We start from the raw sequence: 5,161 nt of genomic DNA on the forward strand, positions 1-5,161 counted from the left end.
GGGGAGAACTGAACTTTATACTTCACACCACAGTAAGTCTACGTGTCCTCTTCCACATAGGGCAAGCTAGAACTAACTATCTTACCCAGGACTGCCGAAGCAGCGTGGACCAGGGGAGGAACACACTTTTCATAGAAACGTAAGGCATCCATAACTGCCATAGTGCGTAAGCCGCCGCTGTGCGCGTAAACCCGTTCCCCGTAGGGAGGAGTCAAGCCGCCGCTTAGAGACGAAGTATTAAGTGTCCTCTTCCACATAGGGCAAGCTAGAATGAACTATCTTACCCAGGACCGCCGAAGCAGCGTGGACCAGGGGAGAACTGAACTTTATACTTCACACCACAGTATTGAGTAATGTGCCCTCTTCCACATAGGGCAAGCTGGAATGTTCCATTTTACCCAGGACGGCCGAAGCGGCGTGGACCAGTGGAGGACTACACAATCATGAGGTTTGATATCGACTTGTGTGTTTCAATAGGATACCGATGGTATGGTTTGAACCGATTTGATTTAGCCATTCTGAAGTCATCACTTGGTTGAAGCGCTGAACTAGGGAGGCATCGTTTACATATATATTGGTTTTCGCATGCTCTACTAGGTTAATGTCATGAGGTTGGCTATCGAGCATGCCCAAGTGATGACTTGATTGTGTGCTTGCTTGAATTCTTCACATTTCATACCATCGGTTAGTTGTCGAATCATTCCTCGATCATAACCTTCGTTCTTGGTTCATGTATGCTCTCTTCCACATAGGGCAAGCTAGAATTAACTATCTTACCCAGGACCGCCGAAGCAGCGTGGACCAGGGGAGAACTATACTTTGTCTTGTATGCCCTCTTCCACATAGGGCAAGCTAGAACTAACTATCTTACCCAGGACCGCCGAAGCAGCGTGGACCAGTGGAGGACTATACTTTGTTCATAACACCACAGTATTGAGTAATGTGCCCTCTTCCACATAGGGCAAGCTAGAATGAACTATCTTACCCAGGACCGCCGGAGCAGTGTGGACCAGTGGAGGACTACACAATCATGAGGTTTGATATCGACTTGTGTGTTTCAATAGGGTACCGATGGTATGTTTTGAACCGATTTGATTTAGCCATTCTGAAGTCATCACTTGGTTGAAGCGCTGAACTAGGGAGGGGCATCGTTTACATATATATTGGTTTTCGCATGCTCTACTAGGTTAATGTCATAGGGTTGGCTATCGAGCATGCCCAAGTGATGACTTGATTGTGTGCTTGCTTGAATTCTTCACATTTCATACCATCGGTTAGTTGTCGAATCATTCCTCGATCATAACCTTCGTTCTTGGTTCATGTATGCTCTCTTCCACATAGGGCAAGCTAGAATTAACTATCTTACCCAGGACCGCCGAAGCAGCGTGGACCAGGGGAGAACTATACTTTGTCTTGTATGCCCTCTTCCACATAGGGCAAGCTAGAATGAACTATCTTACCCAGGACCGCCGGAGCAGCGTGGACCAGTGGAGGACTATACTTTGTTCATTACACCACAGTATTAAGTATGGTGTCCTCTTCCACATAGGGCAAGCTAGAATTAACTATCTTACCCAGGACCGCCGAAGCAGTGTGGACCAGGGGAGGACTATACTTTATACTTCACACACTAGCCAAATTGAAGTCATCACTTGGTTGAAGCACTGAACTAGGGCGAGTCTATCGTTTACTTTGCATTGGGATAATACGCTGCATGCTCTCTTAGGTTAATGTCATGTGATTGGCTATAGAGCATGCCCAAGTGATGACTTTGTTTCAAGCTCAACAGGTAGGGTATTGAGTCCTCTTCCACATAGGGCAAGCTAGAATTAACTATCTTACCCAGGACCGCCGGAGCAGCGTGGACCAGGGGAGAACTATACTTTGTCTTGTATGCCCTCTTCCACATAGGGCAAGCTAGAATTAACTATCTTACCCAGGACTGCAAAGCAGCGTGGACCAGTGGAGGACTATACTTTGTTCATTACACCACAGTATTAAGTATGGTGTCCTCTTCCACATAGGGCAAGCTAGAACTAACTATCTTACCCAGGACCGCCGAAGCATTGTGGACCAGGGGAGGACTATACTTTATACTTCACACACTAGCCATACTGAAGTCATCACTTGGTTGAAGCGCTGAACTACGGCGGGGTAATCGTTTACAGGTTATAATCATATAGCTGCATGCTCATTAGTAGATAATGGAATATTGTATGGCAATATGAGCATGCCCAAGTGATGACTTTGTTTCAAGCTCAACAGGTAGGGTATTGAGTCCTCTTCCACATAGGGCAAGCTAGAATGAACTATCTTACCCAGGACCGCCGGAGCAGCGTGGACCAGTGGAGGACTCTATACTTTATACTTCACACCACAGTATTGAGTACTTCTTGCATAAAGCCCCTAATGAGAACCACGAGGGCTCTCTCAATGTAGAACCACAAGGGCTCTAGTACCGATTCTCTCGGTACGGCTTGGTCCGTGTTCCTTTATGCTTGTACTCTTAGAAAGTCTCAACCCGGAGGTCTTGACTTTGATTGTCATAGTTGGACTACGACGGGGCATCCGACCATTGCTGATCGAACACCCCTGATTCACCATCTTTCGGGTAGGCGGTACGCGTACCTCCGGACGCGGAAGTCTCAACCCGGAGGTCTTGACTTTGATTGTCATAGTTGGACTACGACGGGGTATCCGACTCATCGAATACCCCGGAAGCACACCATCTTTCGGGTAGGCGGTACGCGTACCTCCGGACGCGGAAGTCTCAACCCGGAGGTCTTGACTTTGATTGTCATAGTTGGACTACGACGGGGTATCCGACTCATCGAATACCCCAGAAGCACACCATCTTTCGGGTAGGCGGTACGCGTACCTCCGGACGCGGAAAGTCTCAACCCGGAGGTCTTGACTTTGGTTGTCATAGTTGGACTATGACGGGGCATCCGACCATTGCTGATCGAACACCCCTGTTACACCATCTTTCGGATAGGCGGTGCGCGACACCACCGACGCGGAAAGTCTCAACCCGGAGGTCTTGACTTTGTATTGTTGGATAGTCCTCTTCCACTATAGGGCAAGCTGGAAATATTCCATTTTACCCAGGACTGCCGAGGCAGCGTGGACCAGGGGAGAACTTCACGGAATCTTCAGGCATCCATGATTGCCATAGTGCGTAAGCCGCCGCTGTGCGCGTCAACTCGTTCCCCGTGAGGAGGAGTCTAGCCGCCGCTAAAAGACGAAGCATTAAGTGTCCTCATTCCACTATAGGGCAAGCTAGAATTAACTATCTTACCCAGGACCGCCGAAGCAGCGTGGACCAGGCGAGGACTATACTTTATACTTCACACCACAGTATTGAGTACGACTTGCATAAAGCCCCTAATGAGAACCACGAGGGCTCTCTCAATGTAGAACCACGAGGGCTCTAGTACCGATTCTCTCGGTACGGCTTGGTCCGTGTTCCTTTATGCTTGTACTCGCGGAAAGTCTCAACCCGGAGGTCTTGACTTTGATTGTCATAGTTGGACTACGACGGGGCATCCGACCATTGCTGACCGAACACCCCTGATTCATCATCTTTCGGATAGGAGGTGCGCCCACCTCCGACGCGGAAGTCTCAACCCGGAGGTTCGGACTTAGAGTTTTTCCCATTTAAAAGTTTTTCTCTTAGCCATACTGAAGTCATCACTTGGTGAACGATTGAACTAGGGCGGGTTAATCGTTTATAGGTATCATGTGGTTTGCATGCTCTCTTAGGTTAAGGTCATGTGGTTGGCTATCGAGCATGCCCAAGTGATGACTTTGTTTCACGCTTGCTTGATTTCTTCATGATTCCCTGTTATATAGTGTAATCATTCGAGAACAGGGAATCTTTGGTTTTGCTCAACAGGTATTGGATGTCAACTTGGTATCTAGATCGCATTAAGTCTCAACCCTTAGGTTCGGACTTGTATAGTGACATCTTGTTACGGTCTTGAGTCTCAACCCGCAGGTTCGGACTACTTAGTGTTTGATCGAATATAATATGGCAACTTGTGCCTAAGTCTCAACCCGCAGGTTCGGACTTCTGTTTATTTGGCCAATGTATGTATAAGGCAACTTGTGCCTAAGTCTCAACCCGCAGGTTCGGACTTGTGTATTTGTTCGAAGTCATGTATAAGGCAACGTGTGCCTAAGTCTCAACCCGCAGGTTCGGACTTGTTAGTGTTTCGTCAACTTTCATATGGCAACTTGTGCCTAAGTCTCAACCCGCAGGTTCGGACTTGTGTATTTGTTCGAAGTCATGTATAAGGCAACTTGTGCCTAAGTCTCAACCCGCAGGTTCGGACTTGTGTATTTGTTCGAAGTCATGTATAAGGCAACGTGTGCCTAAGTCTCAACCCGCAGGTTCGGACTTGTTAGTGTTTCGTCAACTTTCATATGGCAACTTGTGCCTGAGTCTCAACCCGCAGGTTCGGACTTCTATAGTGTTTCGTCAATTATCATATGGCAACTTGTGCCGAAGTCTCAACCCGCAGGTTCGGACTTCTGGAAGGATCACTTGGCCACTAATGATCCTTCCGCAGGTTCACCTACGGAAACCTTGTTACGACTTTTACTTCCTCTAAATCATCAAGTTCGGTCAACTTCGATAAAGCAGACGCGGTTCACGAGGATCCAGCGAACGATCATCTCCAAAGACCTCACTAAATAATCCATCGGTAGTAGCGACGGGCGGTGTGTACAAAGGGCAGGGACGTATTCAACGCTGGCTGATGACCAGCACTTACTAGAAGTTCCGAGTTCATATGGACCATTGCAATCCATAATCCCTACTAAGTGAGTATTTGAGTGATTTCCCGTTCCTCTCGGAATAGGAGACACGCTGCTACCCACATTGTAGCACGCGTGTAGCCCAGAACATCTAAGGGCATCACGGACCTGTTATCGCTCGATCTCATTTTGCTAAACACAAATTGTCCTGCTAAGCAGCGTACCGTAAGTGCACTTGCGCACACGAACAGCGAAGGTGTCAGGTCATACTCCACCGAAAGGTCCTAACCCGTTCCAATCGGCATCGACGCATTAACGCTGACTGCGTTCTAGTTAGCATATGTGAGTCACGTTCGTTATCGGAATTAACCAGACAAATCAATCCACGAACTAAGAACGGCCA

Source organism: Anopheles coustani, assembly GCF_943734705.1.
Source record: "Anopheles coustani chromosome X unlocalized genomic scaffold, idAnoCousDA_361_x.2 X_unloc_22, whole genome shotgun sequence".
NCBI lineage: Eukaryota > Metazoa > Arthropoda > Insecta > Diptera > Culicidae > Anopheles > Anopheles coustani.